We start from the raw sequence: 14,358 nt of genomic DNA, 5'->3' as shown, positions 1-14,358 counted from the left end.
CACGAATAGGTGGGAAGCCTTTGGGAGTCTCAAATACCTTGGAATGATTGTCCAAGATTTTTTGGAGATCTAGAGAAATAGATGATTTCGATGTGGGAACCTCTAGTGAACATAATTGTGCAATTACGCCTCATTGTTCTTTCTTTAGAAGCTTTGTCATTCCGTTAGAGTTGATTATCTTTCCTAGTTTCCCTGTGATACCCCTTAATTCAACTTCCATTCCTTCCGAAGAAAAATTCATGAAAGGTTCTTGAAAACTAAAAGCTATTATACCCAATGATTTTAGCCATTGGACTCCTAGTACAACATCAGCACCACCCATTGGAATGGAAAGCATTGGGATATACAATACATATTCTCCCATGGATAGCTTGATATTATGACACTTTTCAGAGCAATTTATGGTTCCTCCACTTGCAATCATCACTTGAAACTCTAGTGCTAGATATAGGAAGCAATTCAATTCCTTGGCTATCTTACAATGAATAAATTTATGGGTACTACCCGAATCAATCAACACTATTACCTTTTTCTTCTTGATATGTCCTTCTATCTTGACAGTTTGAGGAGTGGTAATTCCGGTCAATGCATTACAAGATATGGTTGGTTTCATTTCCTCTTTCTCTAGGGTTTGTTCCTGGTGTATATCCTCTTATTTTGACGTTTCTTGTTCCTTTTATTTCTCCTCTTCACAATCTATATAAATTAATTTCTTCTCATCACACTTATGACCTTTAGTGTATTTGCTATCACAACTGTAACAAAGACCTTTTGCTCTTTTTTATTTCAATTGTTGTTGTGTCAACCTTGTAGGTTGTGGAAGGCCAGGGGCAACAACACTTCCACATTTATAGTTGTGAGTGGTAGGATTCCTTGTTGCCATAATTTTTCTTTCCATTTTTTTTGCCAACCTGAATGCCTTCTCCAATGAATCAGGTTCCCAAAGGCGAACCTCATGTTGTATGTTATCCTTTAAAATACCTATGAACACATCAATCCTGTGTTCCTTTGTAATACCTTTTACCTTTATATTCAATTTTTGGAAGTCCTCAATGTGCTCCATCATTGATCCCTTTTGTTTGAGATTTATCAATTGGCTAAAAAAAGTGTTTGTTTTTGTATCCTCATAATGTGCTATCATTTCTTCTGTAAAAATTTCCCAAGTGACAATTTTTTTACGAGAGCAAAGCCATTGATACCATACAAACTGATTTGGTTCTAAATATAAAGCTGCAATGCGTACCTTTTGTGTGTTTTGCACATTATGGAGATCGAAATATTGCTCCATCTATTGTATCCATGTTACGGGATCCTTGCCATCAAACGTCCTCATATCGATCTTTGAAACATGATGGGTATTCAATCCACCGTTAGGGTCTATGAAATCATGATCAACATTTATTTTGTTCTCATCATGAGTTTTCTCTACTACCTTTTCGCCATTAGGAAGCCTTTCTTCTAGCAACTTTGTCAAACCTTCCTTCAAACCTTCCATGTCTTTCTTCAAATCTTCAATGCTATCATTCTTCAAATCATGATTAACATTTATTTTGTTCTCATTCTGAGTTTGCTCTACTACCTTTTCGCCATTAGGAATCCTTTCTTGTAGCAACTTTATCAAACCTTCCATGTCCTTCTTCCAATCTTCAATGTTGTCTTTTATACCATCCATCTTAGCTTCCACGCATTTTTTAAAACCATCCATCTTATCTTCTACGTCTTTCTTTAAACCATCCATCTTAGCTTATGTTACTTTTTGTGAGAGTGAAATTTGTTGCACTTGGTCTCGTAATTTTGATATATCATGTTGCATTTCTTCCTCTTCTTCATGAGTCATGCTAGATCTTTCAGGTTGCTTACTAGGTGTTTCCATTTTCTTTTTTCGAGGCATCAATTAATGATAATTATTCTTCACTATGCCATTTGAATTCCTTCAAACTAATTTTTCAAACCAAACTTATGAAAATTTTTAAAAAACTACACACCTTTTTTCACTTTGTAGGAGCTCGATATTGAATCTGAGGTATCTCTTAAATTTCAGATCTCTAAGGTCTGAAATTTCTAACTGCGGTAGCCCTCTGAGTCCTCTTTATAATGCCACTAGTATGATCGAAATTGGATTCTTCAAGAAAACGTTATGCCCAATCCCCCAAGATGACATGATTATACACTTTTTCAGTAGGGCGGACTTGTACGAAGTGCCACATGTCACTGTTTCAACCTTTGGACCTGAAAAAGATGCACAGAAAACTACAGTTCATCCTCTTTCTGTAACGTCTTATGAAATTTCAATCTGATAGTTAGAGAGAAAGTTATGACGATTTTATCAAGGTCGCCTGTTTGGGATGTAATTCAGGAGCCTGCAAAACCCTAACTTCTTTGGATCATATCTCCGCAAATATAGAGTGACAAGATCTGAAATTTGGAGCCAAGATTTAGAAATCTTTAGGCTTAAATGGGTTTTAATTTCAGCGTCTGAAACTTCGTAGAAAAAATGTTATAGCGAAAATTCCATGATGACCCGTTTGAGATGGAATTTTGGAGCTTGTAAAAACCCTAAATTCCTTAGATCATATCTCCGAAAATAGAGCGAGACAAGATCTGAAATCCGGACCTGAGGATCATCGAGATTTCGGCTCAAATTGGTTTTTGTTTAAGCTTCTGAAACATCGCAGAAAAACAGTTATAGTGAAAATTCCACAATGACCTATTTTGGAGCAGCAAAACCCTAGAATCCAAAGCTCTGATACAAAATGTTATGAAACCAACTCACAAAAATATAGAAAAGATAGATCAACAACTTAGAAATCAACCTCTTCAAGGGGGCAACCTCCTTTACATTACAAAAATGAAAAATTCTTTGATGATACAAATGACAAGACCTCCTTTCTATATATAGGAGTCTAAGGGGTCATAATATAATCAAAACTGATATAACAATAATAATGTAAGGGCACAACAATAACAATAGTGAGCTTATATGGGGTAAAATAATAACAATATGGATACTACATGGGCACAACAATATAATAAGGGGGTTGCACTAATAACAATAAGGGGTTACACTAGTAGTATAGGGACCTAACATCCATCACATCATATTTAAGAGAAAATTCTAAGGTTCAAGTAGTGGAAGATCATATTGAGCATCAACAACAAGTTCTCCAACTCTTAAAGGATAACCTCACTTTGGCTCAGAATAGAATGAAATAATAGGCAGATCAACATCACAACGGAAGAATTTTTGATGTAGGTAATTAGGTATTCCTATGGCTACAACCATATAAACAAATGTCCCTCAAGCAAGCTAAGAAGGATAATAAATTATCACCAAAGTATTATGGTCCGTACAAGGTGTTGCAAAAGATAGGTACTATGGCATAGAAATTGGAGCTTCTTGCAGCTTCCTGAGTGCACCCAGTTTTCTATGTTTCATGCTTAAAGAAGGTTATAGGTGACAAACTCCCAGTTCAAACAATATTGCAAGAACTTGATGAGGAAGGAAAAATCATATTGGAACTTGAAGCAGTCACATAAATAAGAACTCGATAGCTACGAAATCGATCAATTTTAGAGTATCTCATCAAGTGGAAGAACTTACCCGCTGAAGATTCCACATGGGAGGATGAGAATTTTATACAGAAGCATCCAAAAGTACTCAAGCATTGATGACAACACTTTTTTGAAGGAGAGGGGCATGTTAGGTCCCCATAATACTAGTGATTCCCCCATTACTATTGTCATTGTAGCCCTTATTGTTATTGTTGTGCCCCTATTGTCCCCATATTTGTATTATTGTGCCCCATAGAATCCCACTATTGTTATTTTTGTATTCTTATATTATTATTGTTATGTCGGCTTTGATTATATTGTGACCCCTTAGAATCCTATATATAGAAAGGAGGTTTTGTCATTTGTATTATCCAAGAATTGTTCATTTGTGTAATATAAAGGAGGTTTCCCTCTCGAAGAGGCTGATTTCTAAGTCGTTGATCTATCTTTTCTATCTTTTTGTGAGCTGGTTTCATAACAGTTGATGTTGCTTTACTCCTTTGCAACTTGCTGGATAGTCAATGATAACTAACTAATTTCTCTATTTATACACATATCTACTAATGTTTAATCACTTGACATGTTATTCAAATTTGTCTGTGATATAGACCTTTTGGCCATGGGTGGTTATATTGAAACTTCATATATTTGCATCAAGTAGCTTGTAGCTTTGGAATGTTTTTGTGCAATTTGATTTTTTTTTAGTTTGCTGAAAATGAGATATGTCTATATGAACAAATCTGGGTACAATATCTATAAATAAACTAAATGAACGTAAAAGAAGTGCTACTTTTATGTTATAAATGAAATACTTCACAATTTGTTGAATTTATACATTGGAGGAAACATTATGCTCCTTGTCCAACTTGATCGGTTTTGCTTCTGAAACATACCACAAAGACACTTAAACATTTATATGCCTGTAATTGAATCCCTTCTTTCTTTTGTTTCTTCATGGTTCCAGGTAAACTCACATTTTCATTCTAAATTGTCCTTTTAACCCTCTATGAAGGAGGCCAATAAAATTATTTTATGCAATTGTGTAATATCAATAAATTTATTTTTTGGAATAAGTGTGTAGTATCTAAAGAATATTTACTAGAAAAGATTCCATATATATATAACTAAACCCTTCATTTTATCATAAACATCCTAAGAATATCTGGAGTTGAAGGTCTCTTAATTGCAAGTTAAAAAATGTAAAATTTGAGTCATAAATGAGTATAAATGAAAATTTAACAATGTTGAATATCAATTAATTTCCTGCAGTGATTTAATTATCTATTAGCGTCATCAACATTCAACTCTTATGTTTTTAATTTGGCTTTATTTTTTCTTATTGTTTGATTCCTAAACAAAGGTCTTGAGACAAGATGAACTATGTGGTGGGAAGTTACTATAAGAAGAATGGAAAAATTCTTAACACAATGGGTCAAATTGGCTGGCTGGACAAAGTGGTGCAGGGAAAAAGGTCTATGATGATCTGGTAGAAATAGAAGATTTCTAAAACCTGAGTGCAATGGTGAAGTAGTTAAAACTTAGGACACTAAATTGACACACATTATCAACAGTGATGCAAAATAGTGAGCTAGAAGAGGTAGAATCCATGCTACACAAACCCCCAGATCTAGCACCCCTAAATTTTACACCCTTGAATTTATTGTTTCCCCATCCACAATGTCACCGAGTAATACTGCAATATTGATATGAATGGATCTAGATGCTCACTTAGATCTGTATGAGCTAGAAATGGAGTTATGCTTCGACGCAGTAGAGGAAACTCTGACCACTAAAGAAGCCCAATGCCTCTTTGAGATGACAACATGCAAGTTCCAGGAGCTGGCAATTTTGGTATTCTTTAGTGGATGATGGAAATCTAACATGGGATGAGCACCTAGATGCTATTGTTGAGAGGTTTAAGCTTGCTAGAGCTTCTTCAGTAGATATTGAAACTATGTTGAAGAATCATTCATACAATGCTGCCAACCAGTAAGGTAATGATGCCAAAACAATAAAAAATCCAAATGCAAATGTTGCTAGAGAAGAGGCCGAAGACAAAGGTAAGGATGGAAATAGACAGGAGACTATGCATTAAAGTTGAGAAGATTCTAGGGAAGATATCCATTGACATACCATTTTGATAGGCATAGTAAGAATGCAACAGACAAATTATAACATCTCTGGCACCTTCTGCTTGTAGTTGTTACAACCACATTGTTAAGTTTAACAAAGATTTGGGTTAAAATTCATTCATTTTAATCAAGAAATTGGGCCAGTACTTTTGACGAAAGAACATAAACAACCAATTTTTTTTTCAGTGGGGGAGAGAATCCCCGCTGAAGAATCAACATACAACATATATCGCCGAAGTGAACAGATTTCATCATACAACATTATATTATCGCCGAAGCGAGTAGAAATACATCATCACCGGAACACATATGTCATCAACATCAACTACAGCATCGCGTAGAGCAGAAACACATACGTCATCAGCATTAGCAGCAACATCGCGCTGCGTGTGCAGGAATCGAACATGGTAGGGGGGTGCGAAAGCCAACCGCCCCAACCAACACATCATGCACTCAAGATGCTAAACAACCAATATTACTTTGCAATATAGAACATGCTATTTTTGACAAAATTTTAGATTTCAACCTTTAAAAAGTTACAGAATTAATATATATATATATATATATATATAACACTAAAATTTAAAATTTAATATATCAATATTATGATTATAAAACAAAATTACAATTATTTTCCAATTTAATAATTTTATTGGGATACTTTGCACTTCTTTGCACTTTTTTGAGGAGGCAATTGCTAGTTATCGTCTAGTTACGTCTTTACATTTTTGAGGCAATAGCTAGTTATTTTCTAGTTAATCTAGAAAGTGAGTTTTGGTTATTAAATTTCATCTGTCTTTCACAGACACTATTAATAAAATCTTCTTTCCTTGGGTTTCCATTCTTTCCTTATTTACTACTAATAAATCTTCTTTCTTCCGGTTCTTTCCATGTTTGCACGCATGGTATTGTCGCATCTTCTGAGCGTCCTGGTTATTTTCACGTTATGTTGATCCTTGGAATGACAATTTTAAATCCAGCCCTGAGGATAACAATTTTAAATCTAGCCACAGCTCTGCGTCAGAGGACACCGATTGTATTGTTTGTTGGGCTAACGCTTGATCTTCATCACAGAAAAGCTATCTACACTGCTGTCAAAACACAAGGTAACGCCAAAAACGATTCTCTGAGAGTGCCATGTAAGGATGGCCAATTGATGGAGGCAATGCACACTCTGCGTCTTATAGATCACCAGGTAGATTCTTTTGCCTATGTTTCTCTCTTGCAGCTGTGTGTCAATAAATTAGCTCTGCCAGAGGGCAAATTAATTCATGCCCACATCAATGCAAGGGGAGTTATGGCAACAAACATCTTTGTACATAACGCGCTTGTCAATCTTTATTCAAAGTGCGGCAGCCTGGCGGACGCCCGCAGGGTTTTTGACGAAATGCTTGAACGAGATACCTTCTCGTGGTCTGCTATGATTTCCGCATATTGCAGACACGGGCTTCCCGATGAAGCATTGGTACTATTTCGACATATGCAAATGGTGGGCATTCAAGCTGATCACTTCATCTTTTCCGGTGTTCTTCAGGCCTGTGCCAAGTTGGTAGCTCTGGAACAGGGTATGGAGATTCACGATGAAATAATGAGGAGTGGGTTTGAGTTTGATGTCTTTGTACAGAGTGCCCTCGTAGACATGTATGCAAAATGTGGGAGGATAGAGGATGCCCGCCATATGTTTGATAAAATGACTAAACGAGATGTCGTATCCTGGACAGCGATGATTGCAGGCTATGCACAGAATGGGCAAGTCGAAGAAGCCCTGGCGCTCTTTCAGCAAATGCCCGAAAGGAACGTGGTCTCGTGGACTGCAATGATTGCAGGATATGCACAGAATGGACGCTGTGCAGAGGCTCTGGAGCTTTTTAAACAGATGCAATTGTCTGGAGTTAGGCCAAAGCCCAAAACTTTTGCCAGTGTGCTCCCAGTATGTGCCAATTTGGCAGCTCTGGAACAGGGCATGCAGATCCATGAACTGATAAATAGAAGTGGGTTCCAGTCTGATGTTTCTGTAGTGAATGCCCTTATGGATATGTATGCAAAATGTGGAAAAATAGACGAGGCGTGTGAGTTGTTTGGTAAAATGCATCAACGAAATGTTGTCTCCTGGACAACGATGATTGCAGGGTATGCCATGCATGGATTTGGTAAAGAGGCCCTCGAAATATTTGAACAAATGAGGTACAATGGTGCAAGACCAAACCATATCACCTTCATTGGTGTGTTGTCTGCATGCTGCCATGCAGGTCTAGTGGACGAGGGCTATCGATATTTCACTTATATGAGTGAATGTTATAAGATTGTACCTGCAATGGAGCACTATAGCATCATGGTCGACCTCCTTGGCCGTGCTGGGTATCTAGATGAAGCGCGAGACTTCATCAACAAAATGCCCATAAAACCTAGTGCTACTGTGTTAGGGAGTTTGCTTGGCGCCTGTAAAATATATCAAAATATAGAGCTAGGAGAACAAGTAGCAGAAGTCTTTTTTGAGTTGAATCCCCAAAATGCCGCACCTTATTTGCTCCTCTCAAACATCTATGCTGCAGCTGGTAGATGGGGAGACGTTGAAAAGGTGCAGAAGATGATGAAAGATAGAGGGGTGAAAAAGATGTCCGGATGCAGTTGGATTGAAGTTAATAAACAAGTACATGCTTTCCTTGTTGGAGAAATGTCACACATACAAGCATAGAAGAGTTCATTCAACTTTGAAGAGATTATCTAGAGGGATGGAATGCTTTGATTTTCCAATTTTGAGCTGATGAAGCTCAGAAGTGATGCATAACGCATTGCTTATTAGGCACCCTAATTCTCAGTGTAGCCAGGGAGGTCCACACTTGGTGCTTACCAATATTCAATTAGTGCAGTTTAGTTAGAGCTAAAATGCGGCGGGGTATGCTCCTGTATGAGATCTTACCATAGTACGGTGGAAGGGTTTAAGCAGCTAATTCTTTAACAGCATATTGTGATGCTGGCTGTTGCTTTTGGCCCACTAGGCACATCCCCTGGAAGATTTTTTTCATATTATGCACAATATTGAGTCTGCAGCAACTACCGCTCTACAATCAATTTAATCTCCTGAATTGTTGCAAGAGAACTTGTTGATAGGCATACTGATAGCTGCCATTATTCAAATATTGACGAAACTCTCTTGATGCTTCTAAATGAAGCAAGTCAAACATAGGCTTGCACCGTAACAAAGTTTGGCATAACCTTGCATTGATTGCAAGGGAGCAGCTATTACTTTTTTCTGGATAACATGTAGGGCTTGTATACCATATGTAATTTCCCCCCTTTCTAAACCCAGCAATGAATCAGCATTGGATTTCCCCGGCCCAACCATATAGCTTTCGGATACTTGGTTTTATATTCTGATGAGCCTCTGCATGACCTGCTGTCCAAAATCATTCATCCAATGCCCATTTGTGGCCAACATACAGTATCTTTGACTTTATCTGCAAATGATATACTATTATAGCTGTCTAAATAAGACACTCACATCATTAAATCTATAATCCGTTCATCATCTTTATATCATTTCATTTTTGAAACAGGAGCACAGCTATCCGCTTAATTGTGTGCTCATTGATTTAGTGTCGTCCACCATTAGTTGTAATAAGCCTTTCAGACTTGATCATTGCTTTTTAGATGCTTGCAAAGTTACGGGCAATGGAAAATTGCAATGGATTGACAGCCTAAGCTAGGTTTCTATCCAAACTGAGAAGCAATTCACAATGGTTGTTAAGGATTTTGCATATCTTTTGATACGTTCAAGATGTGACAATACGAACAATGTCAAAAGATATATAGATATTTACAATATTCAAGTATGAGAGGAGATTTCTGGAACTGTACACAAATGTTATACTCGCATTTTGTATTACTGTTATACCCTCATTTGTATTGCTATATTTAGTGTACAAAGTTGTGGGAGAGAAATCAAGTTTGACCATGTTTCCAATAGTATAATTAAAAGAAACTTGTGTAAGGAATCTTCAAGAAGGAGACATTTTTGGAGAAATGTACATAGAGATATGTGCAATATATAGGAACATTAATATAGAATAACATATGAATAATGTTCCAAGTGATTATGTCTTATCATTTCTTCTTTGCTTAGAGGAAATCAAACTGTAATTCCACTAATGTTGAGGTACACAGTACAACGCTTCGAACGAAGGATAATTTTTTTTCTAGGCAAGGTTACACAAACTGAGTGTGAATGGCATTGGCAGAAGAACCTGGTATAGGTGTGGCACTGGTCAGAAATTAGGAATTGGGGAATTGGAAAACCAACTATATATATATATATATATAATTTAAATTTTATATTGATAAAAATGAAACCCAAACTAAATTTATATTGATCCACTATTTAGCTTTCACATTCATATCGGGGAGTGAGATCCATCAAAGGTAAGTAGTAAATACTAGACTAGTGCTGTCAAGAATCAAGAATATGATGTGTATCTAAGATTCCCTAGTTCCGAGAAGATTTCGCTGCTAGTGCAGGGTGCCCTTCTTGCAGGTTAGTCAGTCAACTTTTATGTGGTATTAGAGCTTAATGAATCTAAGGCAATAGCATATAGATATAGTGATATGATTACCAAGCATTAAGTATTTTGATGGTGTATTTCAGGGCTACATTATTGGCAAGCATTTAGAGGGAAATTTTGAAAGCGGAAAGGCATGGAGAGCTTCATTATCTCTTGAGCTTATTCATAGTGATATTATAGGTCCATTTTCTCACCCATCCATGAGTATGGCCAAGTATGTTTTCACCTTCATTGATGATTAGTCAAGAAATACTTGGGTATAGTTAAGCAGAAATCAGAGATCTTTGAGTGTTTTCAGAGACTTTAAAGCTCTTGTAGAGTAATAGTCAGGAAAGGGAATCAAGATCCTGCATACAAACAATGGAAGGAAGTTTGTGAACAAAGATGTCCAACATCTATGTGAAAAAGCAACTATTGAGTTGCAGCATATAGCTCCTTATACTCCATAACAAAAGAGAGTTTTAGAACGAAAAAGCAGATCCTTGAAGGAGATGTTAAACTGCATGCTATAGTTCAAGTCCCTCTCTTCAAAGCTTTGGATTGAACTTATCAATTATGCTAATTGCATCGAAAATTGAGTTTTTCATAAAGTATTGGAGTCACTGCATTTGAAGTTTGGAGTGGTCGGAAACTAGAAGTCAAGCACTTTAGGATGGTTGGAAATTGTGCATGGGCAAACATTCCTTTACAGAAAAATGGGGCTTTGGAACTCCAAAGTCAAGAGTGCATTTAGTGGGATATCTTTATGGTGTTAAAGGATACATGATACTGGATCCTTTTACTAAAAAGCCTTTCATTGAAAAAAACATCAAATTTGAAGAGGGCCCCTTGCATGCAACTAAGGAAGAACTTACTACAGATCCACCAATTCTTGTTGATGCAGATCTCACAAATGCCTCTTCAATTGCCTTAGATGAAGAAGAGGAAGCTGATGGCAATGATGAACAAGTTGATACAGATTCAATAACCATACAACTTTGGGCACAAAAATCTCTTCATGCTACAAGTGATCTAGTGGGGGATCCAACAAATATACAAAGGAGTCACTCACAATTTCAAAGTGCTCCACAAGCACTCACTATTACACTATTACAGAGCCTTTGTTGTGCATCCACTGTTACATGGCCATTGCTATAGATCCAAGGTCTTATAAATGAAGAAGCTGCAGGTGATCCATGTTGGGACTCGGGAGGCTATCATGGATGAGGAGTATCAGTTTCTAGTGAAGAACCAAACTTCGGAGTTGATTCCTCTACCTCATGGTAGAAAGCTTGTTCAGTGCAGATGGATTTATCAAAAAAGATGGGAGAAAATGGACTTGTAAGTATAAGGCATAACTTTAGCAAAATACTTCTCACAAGTACAGGAGATAAAATACAATGAGACCTTTGCACCTATAACAACTATGAATTCCATTCAACTTGTGCTTGCCATTGGAGTAGCTCAACATTAAGAGGTTCATTATATTGACGTGAGAAGTGCGTTTATTCACAAGAATCTAGAGGAAAAGATCTACACGAAACATCCATGGGGATTTCTCAAAGATCCATCTTTTGTTTGCAAATTGCACAAATCTTTGTATGGCCTCAAACAGGCACCAAGAGCTTGATATGCAAAGATGGATTCCTTCTTGCTGTCCCAATGTTTCTTTTGCTGTAATTCAGATCCTATTGTTTTCATGCTTTGAGAGGTTGACTCTATTTTGTTGATAGTTCTTCATGTAGATGACTCGCTGATCACAGGGAGTTCAACATCTATTGCTGCAGTTAAATCTACTTTGCATGACAAATTTTATATGAGTGATTTGGGACTACTGTATTACTTTCTTGGTCTTGTAATCACACCATTTGATTCAAGAATCAAGATAACAGAGTCCAAATATGCACTAGATCTTCTCACTAGATTTTAGATGATTGATTGCAAATTTGTTGTAACACCTCTTCTTTTAGGAATCAAGCTTGAGGATGGTGGTACCACACCTTTGGTGGATAGTACATGGTACATATAGTTGGTTGGGATTTTGCTTTATCTCAACCATACTAAACCCAACATCTCTTAACCCAACATCTCTTATGTTATTGGAGTAGCTTCTACATGTAGGAGCCTCATGAGTCTCATCGGAATGCTGCAAAAAGAATTGTTTGCCATGATAAAGGTACTTTTAGTTCTGGGATACATTATGCAATAGTGTTCAAGAATTGAGGCTTATATTATTTGAATTGTGTTGAGCTCCTTCTTTTGGATCCATCACATTGGTAATCTTTTTGTCAACGTTTTGAAGCAACAAGTGCGGTTCATCTTTAGGACAGATGAATGATGAAAATGTGATCAAACCAAGAGAAAAAATAAGGGGGACCCCTAAAGTCCTAGGGACAAACATGAATATTTTTATTAATTTAATAAAATATAATTGTTTAAATGTTAATTTCTAAAATTAATTAAAAGTGAAGAGAAAATAACAGTACATATATCTTCCATAATGTCCATCATATGTGAAAATATAATACTAACAATTCCTAAAAATGGACTCAGAGATCAAGAAGCACATATGTCTACCATCGGGCCTGTATGTTCCACCAAAAACTAAAGAAATTTTGTCCATATTACGTAGGAATTTATGCCCAAATAAATCAAAAAACAAAAATGAGACAACAGAAAAATTTGCTTGAACTGAAAGAGTAGTCAAACAAGAGCAATCTCGCCCTCATTCAACATTGCATCATTAGATCTAAGACTAGTGAAAAGAACTTGGATTCACCATGATACCTTTCTTTGATAACCCATCGGTCATGTTGTTTAGTTCCTTGTATGCATATTTAAAAGAGATGTCAGAAAAAGGTTGTTTTAACGTTTCAATACGAGCCAGCTAGTTGCCCAAGTTGGGAGGCGAAATTTTGGACTTCCTTGTAACCCCATCAATAATGGTCATGGAGTCTCCATAAACAAAAATATGGTTTAACTGATGCTTCCTAGCCGAATATAACAGCCCCCAAAGGGCCAAAATTTCAACTCTAGAATTTGTGCCCTCCTTGTCAAACCAAAAGAATTGAAATTGAACACGTGGATGATCCTCAACACAACCCACATCCACATCTTCCAGATTGTGAAGTGCCATAAAAAAGCTAGCTGGAAACTACACCTATAAAAAATTCCTCATCAACCTGGGCATCTGATCAACTTTGTTAACCTGTTCCCCAGACTCTAGCCATACCTGAATGTTGGTACATATCATGATAATATTCATGGGCCTATCTTCAAATATCATAGAATTCCTTGCACGCCAAATCTCCCAAGTGATGAATAGAGGAATAGATTTGATCTTCCCTCATTTTTTGAACCACCATTAATAACAAGCTTCAAGTGATGAGAATGACCAGGTAGAAGGAAGTTGGAGAAAATTCAGAACCCTCATCGACACTGCAATATCAAATGGCCATTGTAAAAAAAGGTGAAGGATATTCCCCTGAGACTCCTTGCAGAAAGAGCACCATCCTGACCCAAGAATGCCCCTTTTACAAACATTGTCCCATGTAAGAATGTGATTCTTCCATGCCAGCCAACAAAAAATGATAATTTTTAGAGGCACATTCCATCTCCATGCCTTCTTGAACCAACATTGATTTGTCAAATCATGTGTCTTGTAGGAAATATATTTGTGAATTTCTGAAACTACCACACTTCCACAATGCAAGGATCCATTCCAAACTAAAACATCCCCTCGCTCCTTCCTAACAAGACCTACAAACTGAAGATCAACAATGAAACGGTTCTAGAAATCCGTGTTTGAACCAAACAAACCAATCTCAACAACAACCTTCCAAGGCGGGTAAGGATATTCGCCAAACCTATGTCCATAGGCCTGATCAAGAAAAAAAATACCTTTCGCATGTAAGGCATCAATGACACAAGGACTTAGATTTTGTTTTTTGTTCATCCCTTATATAGAATCAATGCCAATCATAATTTTGTCGCCCCTATCAAAGGACCATATCAAATTATCAAGAAACCACTTTCTAACCTTAGTGAAATTATTCCAAATATGTGAGCCCTATTTCAAACCAACACCATCGCGCCTGTACCATTTCAAGAGAGATTTGCGCTTCAAATATTTGTCA

General features: G+C 36.8%; 1 pseudogene; it reads left to right on the top strand.

Moving 5' to 3' along the window:
* The first annotated feature begins 6,630 nt into the window (after positions 1-6,630).
* LOC149261514 (pentatricopeptide repeat-containing protein At2g13600 pseudogene) lies at positions 6,631-8,379 on the top strand (annotated as a pseudogene).
* Positions 8,380-14,358: the final 5,979 nt, after the last annotated feature.

The sequence above is a fragment of the Pinus tabuliformis genome, chromosome 6 (genome assembly GCF_031772625.1).
Source record: "Pinus tabuliformis cultivar Carrire ecotype Pingquan chromosome 6, CPIR1, whole genome shotgun sequence".
Classification (NCBI taxonomy): Eukaryota; Viridiplantae; Streptophyta; class Pinopsida; order Pinales; family Pinaceae; genus Pinus; species Pinus tabuliformis.
Note: the sequence above shows the minus strand (reverse complement) of the source record. Positions and strands in the feature narration are given on the sequence as shown.